Genomic DNA, 13,426 nt, shown 5'->3' with positions numbered 1-13,426 from the left:
GTTCTCTTAGTGAAGCAGAGGGGTGGAACTGAACTGGCTGAGTATCCTAACCACTGGGCTAAATATTGTAAGAGAAGCTAATGCCTCTTCCTTCCCCACCATTCTGTGTGCAGGCCTTTCAGTCAAGATAAGTGGGAGAAGACTTGGTTTGAGGATAACTTGCTTGAGGCAGCAGCACATATACCCAGTGGCAGAAACTTAGCCAGCTAGAGAACTTTTACAATGAAAATGTAGGAGCTGAGTGAGTTTAGGTGCCTACAGGGTTATTTGGCAGCTGAAAGGGGATTTTATGGATGGCAGTGGCACCTAAATCTGAGACTTAGGCACCTAACTCCCCGTGTGTGGACCTGAGCCTACAGGAATAAACACTTAGATACAGAAACTGGTGGCTGCCTAAGGACTGAGGACTTGTAACATGAGGAGCCTTTTGTTTCCTGGTCATTAGGTTAAATGCAGCCAAGATCAGCAATGACTTAACTTTGCTGCAGGATGAGTTTGGTCAATGGCCAAAGTGGTGGTCTTAGTCTATTTCTCAGTGGATGGGTGTTCACAGCACAAAACCAGCCCCCCCAACAAAGGACAAATTGCCACCCTTGTTGGCAGTCTCAACAAATAAGCCATGGACTGAGTGGACTGGAAACTCTACTTTGCCACTCCTAGAGGTGATCCTTCCAGCTCAGGACTGAGGAACACTAGTAATGTGGCATAAAAATAATGCCTTCCTTGCCCTACCTGGACAATCCATAACTAGTGGACTTTGGTCAAATATATCACTTTAGACTACAGGGATGTCAAGCCAGTACCTTCAATCCTTTTTGTTTAAAAAAAAAAAAAAAAAAGGGAATATACACCATCACAAAACACCGGATATTCTCTCTCCATGCACACACAGAGAATAAGAGATATACAACGTTGTAGAAAATTGTAAACCTCCTGAACACACTTATGCTTGTGATCACTAGCTGGCTATCAGTGATGTTGGTAGATCAATACAAGATATAAGCAGTTTTTTTAGAGTGATTTTTGGCACTCATGCTCCAAAAGAGATAGAGCTGTTGCAGCTTTAGGCTTTCATCAAATGTAAATTGTAAGCTTTGGTACACAGAAGGTTAATGTTCTACAGCTTAGCCCTGGAGCAATGTATGAAAATATATAATCAGAGACTTCAGGAAACCCATCAAAGCCCTGCATGTACATTTTTCACTTCACCAACTACTCTGGTGGTAGCCAGTAGATCTAATTTCAGCAAGTTTGTGTTCCTGACAGCAGTCACATCAAATTACAGAATCTTCCAGACTTACTTGGCACCTTCATCTCGGCCTTTCTATCAAATAATATGCCTGTTGCCTTCATCATGCAATCCTTAATTATCTGAAAATCAGCAGACTGTTGCTTGTGCCAGCAAAGGAAATGAGGAAAGAACAGTATTCTTTCCAATGCACATGGCTGGACACCCTTCAGAAACATCTGATTTGATTGCCAGTAACAATATTCCATTGATGCTCATTTTTACATCTGTGGCTTCAGGCTCTTTTCCTAAAGAATTAACTTATGCATGTACATATTAAAATCTGGATGATTTTTTTCTGTAACAGAGGTGCTGTGATTTTTATTTCCAGTTTTCAGACTGATGATGCTTGGTGGATGAGTATTATGTATCCCTAGTGCCAGTCTATGGTGCATAGGAAAGGTAAAGAGGAGAGGGTGAAGGTTGCTTACCAAAGAAGGATCTTGTGCATAAATCTCATGGAGGTTCACACAATATTTTATTCCAATCCAAGACAAAGGTGTTCTAATTCTCTGAATCAAATGTAAGCGCCAAAGGAGATCAAGGTCATTGTAGCAAACTAGGCAATCCATCAACAACCTAATTACATTCTATTGACCCAGAGGGAATTTTAGAAGCAGCACTGCTATCTATGGATGTTGGAACAGCATCTATCAATCTCTGGCCTCTGGATCTTGTCATTACCTGACATCCCCACTGCTAAAACCACTCCATGGGAATCTTCACCTCATTTTGGTTAACTAGAATTATTCAGACTGAATGTCAGTATCTAACCTGAACTGCTCTGGGCTAAATTTTAGCTGGTTATATTATATAGGGGAGTTTAATACCCTACCTTCACTTAAAAATAAAAAAGGTTTCCTTTGAAATAGGTCTGTAGCACTTGCCCATTCATTGTACTGCCTTGCAGGAAAGCTCGACAGAGGAAAGACCTGAGGACTCCTCTCTGTCCTGGTATTACAAAACAAAATAAGCAAGTAGTCAAGGGAGTAAAAATAAAAAGAATAAAAATGGAAAAATATGAATAAAAACTTTTCTGTTGCTATATATGATATCTGTTCTCTGGCACTCCAGGGGTATTTTTTTATCAGTTTTTTGGCCATTCAGATTGTAAACTCTTTGGGGCAGGGACCTCTCTTATGACTTTCTGTAAAGCACCTTGAATACTTTTAGGTGCTATATGAATAATAAGTAAGTAACCACATTTACATTCATGGTTCGTCTTGTGAGAGATGTGTTTTGGGAATGCCCCCCACTCCCAGGTCAGTTCTTAAAGGCTACATACCTATATAGCTAGGACAGCACAAGAGGGGAAAACTCCGAAATATATTGGTGTGGGGGAAAGAACTGTCAATACCAGAATTGTCTTTAGCTCACAGTCTGATTTTGCAGTGGTGAAGGAAGTAGGCAATTGAAAATAAATTACTATTAAAATATAAAATAAATGGCACATTAGTTCAAGTCTGAGATCTGTGATGCACTATTGCTGTGAACTTTAAAAAGCACTCAGCTGCTACACCTGTACTGAACTGTACATGATGCGTTTCTTTTTTGTTTATTGACTAATGCCACAAATATTCCTTCACTCCAAATGTCAGCCACATGTAGGAAAACTTATTTGTGCTGCAATTTAAATGGACTACTAAGAACAACATTCAACCATTTGGAACTGAAATATTCATGAGGTACTCAAGGAACAATGAAACTGAACTGTTTCAGCTGCCCTAAAGGAGCAAGCATCAGGGAAACACAAGTTATAACTAGAAACTATTCTACTGTGTATTAAACTTTTGTTCTTTATTTCCTCCTTCTTCTTTCACGCCTATTACTTCGTGCTAAGCACCTTAATTCTCGTTTAGCAGGTAATGGATCTGTCTAGTCCAGTAGCTCACCTCTGCTAATTTAAATGAGAAGTTAGTGGAATTAAACTGGAGTGAGAGTGAAACAGGGAACTTTTCTGTGTACCTGAGTGAACTTCCTGGTACCATGGCCTGATGACATACGTATGGCCAAAATTTACATGAGAGTGTTTGTCTACACCTTGAGACCGAACAATTGCTGAAATGAATACTAGAAGTGTTCTAATATCTGACACTTGTTATCTCAGGCGAACCGGTACCATTTGAATCATTGAGACCTGATATGACCATGTAGTAACTTAAAGAGGAATGCCTCCTTTTTGCTCAGATCCACTGCTCTTTGTCTTGAATGTTTACAAATTGACAGGCCTTGAGAAACATAGGTACATTCCCCACTTTTCACAGTCTCCTAAAATATTGTGTCTCAGGAGTAAACATGGATGACATTCACTCTGCTTCTGTCAGGTCTCAAATCCCATTCAAAAGGGCTCTTAGGTCCAGTATGTTCTGCCCTGCCATCGGTGACCTGTTAACAGATGCTAGAACTACAAGCTCAACACTGACAGAGGACTCTAGTCCTGAGATCTGACTGGTGGAACTCCAGAGGGTACTGATTGGTTCCCTGCTTCTACTCAGAGCAAGCAGAGGAACAGGAAGTTGTCCCTGAAGTTGGGTTTCCCCTGCTTAGGATTGCCTCTCTGCACTACTTGCTCCTACTGCCTGACTCTGATCTCCTGGTAACCTGACCCTGCCTGCTTCTTGACCCCTGACTCTTAGTCTGTCCTATGGCCTATCTCAGACTCTGATCTCCTGGTATCCAACCCTGCTACCTCCTGATACATATTGCGACCAGTAGGTCAGAGTTCTGGTCATGTCCCAGTCATGACAGCATCTTTTTGAAGTCTCCAAGGTCATTTGCACAATCCTATGTGCTGCAAGTTTCATCTTGCACCATGTTCCCAGGAACTAGAAAGCCAACACCTACCTAGCTCTGCTCTTCAGTGTCTTTGTAGCAGTAGCACTTATGTTAGATAAGTGCTCTGTACTACTTAATCACTGACTAAAGTGTTAAAAGGACAATTGATTTAGAGATTATATTTGCCTTTTTTTACCTACTGTTGTTACAACTAAGACCTTAAATTACTATTATTGAAAGATATTAGAGGGAAATATATATTTCAGTTTGATTGCTCTATGTATATGAGAACAGTTTATATACAGTCAATTTCCTTGTTTCACAATAGCCATCTTTCCTATTTTTGTCTTTCACATAAAACGGAGGAGTAAAACTTGGTTTAAAATGCAGTTGAAAATTATAAAAAGGGGGTGGGTGGATTCAAAGGCAGATGCATTACTTGAAACTATTTAAGGTTTGAAACTGATGGGACTTCAAGTTGATTGTTTCCATCAGTTATCTCACAGTGAACACAACTGGACCAAACTGGGGCCCATGCAAGTTGTTCTGCTCCTATTTGATGAAAGAACTTGGGGAAAATAAAAAGTGATATATTATTGCAGCTCATATTTTGGATTGCACCTGTATTTTTAATCTAAAGATTATGCTTGAGTCAAAGAGCAGTCTGAGAGCTGCTAATGTAAAATAGATTTGGGTAAAATCTTATTTTCCACATGCATTCCCTTAAATAAAAAATTGAATCTGCTTCAGAGGAGTGTCTGCTCTTTTGAGGTCATTTGTAAACACAAGTATTTACATCAGAAATCTGATTCTAAGAGATAAGAATCAATCATCCAATCAAGGAACTGAAACATACTATGTAACCTCTGAGTCCAATCAACACAGCTCAGATTTAAAATATCAGATATTTACAAAGTATTGTATACCAAAATCTACAGGTCAAGAATTATTAGTGGAAATATAGGGAGTAACTTCAAATAAATAAATTTGAGTAAATCATAAAAAAACGAAAATATTTTCTTGATACTTTAAATATTTTGGTAATGGCAATTCAAATCAGTAATTTCTGATTCTTCAACACACATCTTTCAACTTTCCTTAAACTACTGATTCTTCAGAACTTTTTTGTTTATTTTTTTTTAATTCATCCAAACCTTCCCTGCTATAACAAAGGGTGCAATTTCAATAAAAGCCTGATGAATCCAATGATTCTTGGGCAGAGTGGGACAAATTTGTTCTTGATGCAACTCCACAGAAGGCAGCAGAGTTAAACCAGGGATGAATTTTGCCTCCTGTGCCTGTCCCTAATCCAAGCATCACTATTGCCAGAAATTTCTGGAGAACAGGAGTTATAGTAAATAATCTGCTGAAGTCCTGGAGCCTTACAATTCCAACAGTAGCACAGGTGGCTTTTTTTCCCCCTGGGTGATTTCCCCTGAATTCGATTGATTTCCTGAAACAAGAGACAGTCTTTTCCTGCAGCCCAGCTGGAATTCGAAGACACTAGGATTGCCTGCTAGAAGATGGATATTCTTTCTATATCTCATATTAAACTGCTTCATATTACATCATGACTGATGTTTGGCTCATTAGAACCTGCATTATTTGAATCTAAAGACTGAAAGCATAGTAATAGAGATAAGGGACACTGTAAAATTTTAGAACTCAATAAAATTTGTTGTGATCTGCACTACATATGGATTCAAACACACATTTCATATCCTAGACTAGACTTCCCCAAAGTTTGGAGGTATTCAGATTTAGAGTTTAGGTCCATCCCTCCGTACGCTCAGTCAAATAATCTTTTCCAGTAAATTATAAGATTTACAAATGCCTAAGGCTGTGATTCAGAGGTTTAAGTCTTTCCTTTAAAAGTGTAATAATCTGAGTTCTAAATTTTGTCCAGTACTAATCGGGGAAGGGGTAGATACACAATGGTGGTCATTATTATTATTTGTATTGTGGTAGGGTCTCTGGACTCCTATCATTGATCAGAGCCCCACTGAGCTAGGCACTGTACAAACACTTCGCAAAAGATAGCCTCTGTCCCAAGGAGCTTACAATGTAAGAAAAGGGTTCCCTTCTCCCTCTTGATACATGCTACTTAGTAACTCACACTGACATGTGAAGGATGGACATGGAGGCCTATTGCACTAAATTTTCAAAAACCAACTGTGCCTGCCATTTGTTTCCTGTCCACAATCATTTGGGGTGCAATATTGTATGTGTAAATGATAAAATATAGGACCCAAATCCTCTGATCTATTCAGTGCAGCTGCAGAAGGGATTGGCAAAGAGGTGGCTATAAATAGATAACACTAGTGAGGAGGAAATAAGGGTAATGGATATAAATTCCTTCAACTCATAATAGTTATAGCAAAGCTTGACTAAACCACAAATATTCTAATTAGTATTGTTTAGAATATATATAACTTGCATCCACTCTTTGATTTAAGCCCAAGATCTGAATACATATTGTACATATGATTAAAGTTGGTCACTTAAATCAGTTCTGTACTACATGAAGCACAATACTTGGCATGTATGCTGCATATGGTACTTGCCTCTCGAAATGTAACTGTGTCGTCCTGTTGTATGTTTTATATAATATCTTTAAGCTACCCTTGGGCAAAATCCAATTATAAACAAGTTGGAAAATTTAGCTGGCATGGTGAGCAAAACATATAAATATATGATTTCACAATGGATAACAACACAGTGCTTCCTCATAGCTGTCACTTTCGCAGACACCTATAAGTTGGCTATACCTTTCCAAGTACTTCAGATGACTGTTAAATACACTTCTTTGTTGATTTCTCAATGTAAGTGTTTCAAGAGGTTTAATATTAATTTAATTTAGATCTCAGCTAGACTGGCCATGTGCAAGTGAGAGATTTGCAGAAAAGGTTAAACCCCTATTATGGGGATGTCGTGGCTTATTGAACTTTTCTAGCATATTGTGGAGAGGGGAGAAGGTTTGTCAAATATTAATGGCCAAAAATTTTATATTAAAAATATGTAAAAGGGTCTGGCTGTAAGGAAAGGAAAGCAGTAATTTTTTGAGTACATCTAGGTCTATGACGGGGGTCCAGTGCTCGGATATGCATAGAGATTTGTAATTACTGCTGTTGACTCATTTGACGAGCTAAGTCCTATTAACAGCAAGCTACAGGCATACAAAGGATTTTGGAGTCAAAGAGAGAGAATAAACTAAGGGCAGAGGCAGACATTGGGAACAAGCGAAGCCCAGGCAAAATTGAAGCTGAGACTTGTATCTGTTATTTTTGCAGCTGGCAGTAAAGTCAAACCCCAGGTAAGGGTGTACCCAAGGTTTTGCTGAATCTAAAGCTCTTGGTAACTTTACTCTTTGCATGGCAGTGGCAGGAAATAAATCAATGGGGACACGGCATACCGGCCAATATATAGTTCATGCAAGCAGGCAAACAGAAGCGCTTTCACTCAAAGCTTCTACTTTATTTAGTCTCCAGCACTTACACACATCTGCAAGAGGTTAGTAGAGCACCCCAAATAAGTTAAAGCGTGCAGTTTTCCAACCTGTAGTTTTCCATTGGTTAATCAGCTGTAGTTCACATAGTTTACTCCTTGTGGTCACTCACTACCCCCTCTCCTCCTGGTCTGTTAGTTGTGCTAAGGTTTCAGAAAGGCCTCCTTTTAGCTGCTTTCAGCAATAAACATAACAATTGGTATTCCAGCTGTGGGCAGTGGTCTCAGCATGTTACTGGGTTAACAAAATTGCCTCCTTACAAGGGTGCAAGTGTGTGTATGTGCGCGTGTGTGTGTGTTTGTGTGTATAGTGAGAACAAAGTAAGGACTCAACTCATTCACAGGTTCCAAGACAGATTACTGGAAGTAATGAATAAAAGATTGACCTTGAACCAAAAGAAAAATACACATAGGCTATATCCTCCCTCATTATGTAAAACTGTTGTTTCTTTTGGGTGCTTTCTGTTGGAATCAGATGAGGAGGAACTTAGATTTATTTTATGTCTTTTCATTTGTAATTATTCTACATGCATTTAGTATTTCCAATTACTGAGTTTGTATTACTCATTGAAGATGACTGTTTAGATGTTAATTTTCTGTCTTCTGTCTATAGAAACAGCAAATGCCATTCCGGTGAATACAAGCAAAGTAGAGCGTAATGGGTGTAACAGTCAAAAGCCCACAGTATTGGCCTAACTCTGCTTCCATTGAAGCCAATGGGAGTTTTAATATTGATTTCAATGGGAACTAGGGTGACCAGCTGTCCCAGTTTTATAGGGACAGTCCCGATATTTGGGGCTTTGTCTTATATAGGTGCCTATTACCCTCCACCCCCATCCCGATTTTTCACACTTGCTGTCTGGTCACCCTAATGGGAACAGTTAGGTCAACACTGAGCACTTTTGAAAATCCTACCATGTAGGTACAGGCCCAAATCTTGCTCACCCTGAAGTCAATAGGAGCTTTGTTAATTAATCAATTGACAGCAGGATTTGGTTCATAGTAACTACCATAGAGCTGTAAAGAAGCTGAGGGGTACAGAATGTAGCTTAAAGGCTCATTGCTGCTGTTAACAGATGCTATAGCTTTATATGTTCGTTTATGAGATAACCAGATACCCATTGTGGCTCTGATTCTGCTCTCATTGTAGTCAATGGTAAAATTCTCAGAGCCAGGGTGATTCTCCAAGTAGTTGTATTAGTTGTGTGTGTGGGCATGCACACACATGAATGTTCACACGTGTGTGAGCGCATATGTATGTTTCGAATGTTTAGTGAAGGTAAATTATTGATGTGTTACTAACCTGTTTGACTAATATATGCAATGAGCTGTTTCTAGTAATTCTTTTAAAAATGATAAATGGCCTATTGCTTTTTTTGAAAAGCAAATAATAATGATACTTTTTCATCAGTAAATCTCAAAGCACTTTACAAAGGAGATCAGAAACATTATTTCCATTTTACAGATGGGGAAACTGAGGCATGGGGAAGGAAGTGACTTGTCCAAGGTCACACAGCAAGGGAACAGAATCCAGATCTCCTGAATCCCAGTCCAATGCCACTAGGCCATGCAAATGTTTTGCAGTCTCCACATCCCCAGGTCTGGTTATTAATTTAGGCTGTAACCCTCAACCCCAATGAAGTAAAACTGACCGATGTAGAATACAGAGTACAAAATGTGGCTTTGTGTCTTTCAAGCAAAATATCTGCCCTTCACATGCTCATTTATACTGAAGAAAAAATCTAACTCTTAAAAACAAGAGATTTAAATGTGAACACGTATTTAATTCTGTATCTTGTTCTGCACATATATACCATCATATTTCATAATATCTTCTACTTTAGTGCAGCTATGACATTTTCTCATTGGAATCATCTCTCAAAGTAAAAGATAATCAGCCCAGTATTATCACATCTCATTATTTCTAGACATGTCTGACACTCAAGTTATAACAAGGAATTTTCCTCCATTCATCTCTCTGTCATTTCTGATATATTTATTTTGAAATATCATTGGCTTTCTTTTTATTTAAAATCTAATGGTGTATCTAACTCAATTCCAGCCACACTAGTTACTATAAAGAACAACAGAGCTATGTTAACGCTTACTTTGGCTACAATGCAGTCTTACCAGTGTCTTACTAGGAGACACTGAAGTCTTTAGCTGTGGAATGCTATTCATGTCCTAAATTTTCATACACCTCTTTTGAACTCCTCCCCCCACCCCAAATCTGCTGACATCCTTATGCCCTGAATATAGTTATAGTACTAGTAATGTTCAGGACATGATTTATCTTGCTAAAGGAGACCCGCTAACATTATTTTATTGTCCCAGGAATAGCTTAAACCAGGGGTCGGCAACGTTGGCACGCGGCTCGCCAGGGTAAGAACCCTGGCGGGCCGGGCCAGTTTTATTTACCTGCTGACGTGGCAGGTTCGGCCGATTGTGGCCCCCACTGGCCGCGGTTCGCTGTCCCGAGCCAATGGGGGCGGCGAGAAGCGGCGCGGGCGAGCGATGTGCTGGCCGCGGCTTCTCGCCGCCCCCATTGGCCCGGGACGGCGAACCGCGGCGAGTGGGGGCCGTGATCGGCCGAACCTGCCGCGTCAGCAGGTAAATAAAACTGGCCCGGCCCGCCAGGGTGCTTACCCTGGCGAGCCGCGTGCCAATGTTGCCGACCCCTGGCTTAAACCGATTGGCAACCAGTCACTTTCTCTTCAGTCATGACAGAAATTTAGACTCTTTATATCTTCCAAGAAAGAGTGTAGGAGTGCACAAGGATCCATCACCCATGCGCTGTCATGATATTTCTTTCTACTCAGGGAATGTGCAAGAATACTTTATCTGCAATATCCTGATTTGGCTGCCCATATAACATCTACCTAAGAGACTTTGGGTGAAATCCCATCCCCATTAAAAAGTCAATGGGATCAGGATTTTATACTTCAAGATTACTTTTCTGCTATTTGGCCTTGCCATCTTGTCAATTTAAATAAAGAGATATGATTTAAAAAAAATCAGAGGCACAGTATGGTCCACTCATTTGAGTAAGCTGAGAATGGTTTGGGCCTTAATGTAGTACACTTAGTTGCCATGAGGCATCTCATTTAAATGACATTTATAAGAAGTTCAGGTGTACATTTTTATTATAAAAGTCATATACACATAACTATATTTAAAATAAGATAAACATGAATTATTTGTATTATTCATGCCGATAGTGTGCTCAGTGCTATACCATACGTAAGAAGACAATCCTTGGCCTGAAGAGCTTACATTCTAAAGATAGAGGATGGGAGAAAAGGGGCACAAATGAGCGTAGGTAGAAGAGATGTACAGTTTTAAGGGCAGATATTTTTTCTCAAATGTATTTACTCATTTTTCTATAACTATACAACTATGGTATTTCCTTGGCAGAAAGGGGGAGCTAAAAGAAGGTGACAAAAGTCTATTTTAAGGTAGTAGAGTGGGGAATACTTGAGCTGACTGCGCTGCAGAGATTGCTGCATCTTTAGACTCAGGAAGATGTAGTAGGACCAATTTTTATTTTTCCAGTTTAAGTACTGGAGATATTAAACAATACAAAATGGAATGAAAGGAAAAGTTAGCTTAAAATGAAAGTCATATATATGGAAACAGGCAAGGTTTTGCTAACATCCTAGATCAGCGGTTCTCAAACTGTCTTTCAGGACCCCAAAGTGTGTCATGACCCTGTTTTAATGGGGTCACCAGGATGGCATTAGACTTGCTGGGGCAGAAGCCGAAGCCTGAGCCCCACCGCCCGGAGCCAAAGGACTTCAGCCCTGGCTGGTGGGGCTCAGGTTACAGGCCCTCCCACCTTTGACTGAAGCCCTTGGGCTTGGGCTTTGGCTTTGGTCCCCCTGCCCGAGGTGGTGGGGCTCGGGCTTGGGTGGACTCAGGCTTTGGTCCCACCTCCTGGGGTTGTGTAGTATTTTTTGTTGTCAGAAGGGGGTCGCGGTGCAATGAAGTTTGAGAACCCCTATCCTAGATTATAAACATTTTTCTTTTTTTCTGCTAACTAGTTTTCATTTCACCGTTTGGACCACTTGTTTACTTCTTGAGTTTCACTAAAGCAGGTAGACCTACTTTAGGCAAATCTGAGCCCCCTGCAAATCCATTCAATTGGATTTACAGCCATTTACATGAAATCAGAATTTGTCCTTAACATCACAGCTATACTTGTCAATGCCTACTAGAGCCTACAGGGTTGTGTATGGCCTGATGTGAAATACATTTAGGCTGTTTCAATGCTCTGTCTCATAGCCAAAATGACATTGTGCATTAAACAGGCAAAGTTGTATGCAGCTGTGGAGCACAGGGGAGCAGTACAGAGACTTATAATTAAGGAACCACAGGAAAGACTACACTACCAGCCATGAACATATCATATGAGTGCCTGTATTCTGGACCAGTGGTCCAGAAATGAAACTAGACTAGAGGTAAGTTGTTTAACTGAGGCTCATTTTTCCAGTCATTTGAGAACTGTTATAGAATTCAGAGGGGAAAAAAACCTTCAGAACTTGCTTTCAGGATACCATAGAATTATTCTTTTCCATTCTCCCACAGATCTAATTATAAATATATTGTAATGAGCAAAAAATCCTAGTCAGATTAAAAAACATTTTCATAAACACCTTGGCATCACTGAAAATTTCTAACATATGGCATTCATTTATATGAGGTGCTGCTGGCAGAGAATGTTTAAATACCTAAACCTGAAAGAGAAAAATAAGACAAACAATGTTCCCCACAAGATGATTAATACCATTGTGGACATCTGTGATGGATTGCTCAAGCTATGTTCTTTAGTCAAATTTCTTGAGGTAAAAGCCTAGCTAAAATTAAACTTTTAGTCATTTGGAATTTTTTAATGGCTCCATATTCTCAGGTAAAGTTATTAGCCAATTCTGATTAGCATATATCCTTGGGTGGACAATCATGGAAGAAAAAATGAAGTCTGCTTTCAGACTATAGAACTTTTGGGGGAAAAACCCACAACCAATCTTCAGTTTTAAATTATATATTTTGCTTCTAAATCACAAAGAAAAATGTCTAGACACATACAGAATTTGTAAAACTAGGAAAGCTGCACTGTACAAATCCCCAAATAAAAATGTATTGTGTGTATACACAGTCCAGCAGAGTAAGGTATTATTCCATACTGTATTCCTATGAAAATCTCTATAGTGGTAATATTACCATGCTTCTAAAAACCCAAAGCTCTTGGTAACTATTACTCTTGGTGAGGCGATTGCAGGAAATAAATTAATGGAGACGTGAAGTGGCTGGCACAAACAGTATAACACAAGGGTGCTTTCATTTAAAGCTGCATTTTATTTTAGTCTCAAACACTTACACACGTCCGCAACAGGTTAGTAAAACACCCCAAAAATCACTAATTACTGAAGTCTGGAGCAGTCTTCGATTGGTACGACAGCCATTCGATTGGCCAGTCTTTTCAGCTGCCTTAACTGTCCCTAAAGTATCTCTGCAGAGTTCACCTACCCCATACTTTCTCTCCTTATTTATTTGGGTTAGTGAACAATAACATGTCAAACAATTTTAAAGTTTAAGCAAGAGGTTTCCTCAAGGCATTAATTAGACAGGTATGTTTCTGCAGAGCCCGCAAGTTTTGAGGACCCTGACAAACACATCCCAAAGGGCAGATATAGATAAACTTCCTGTTTTTCTAAAACACATACATCAGCAATTTCAACAGAGATCTTATCAGGAAGGACACAGGGTGGGCTCCCCCCACAACTTCCTGCCTTCTTGCTTAGATATGCTAAGGCCATTTTAGTCATATATTAACCTTTTTATTAACCATGCCACAGCCAGACA

This window comes from Emys orbicularis, chromosome 5 (genome assembly GCF_028017835.1).
Source record: "Emys orbicularis isolate rEmyOrb1 chromosome 5, rEmyOrb1.hap1, whole genome shotgun sequence".
Lineage (NCBI taxonomy): Eukaryota > Metazoa > Chordata > Testudines > Emydidae > Emys > Emys orbicularis.
Note: the sequence above shows the minus strand (reverse complement) of the source record.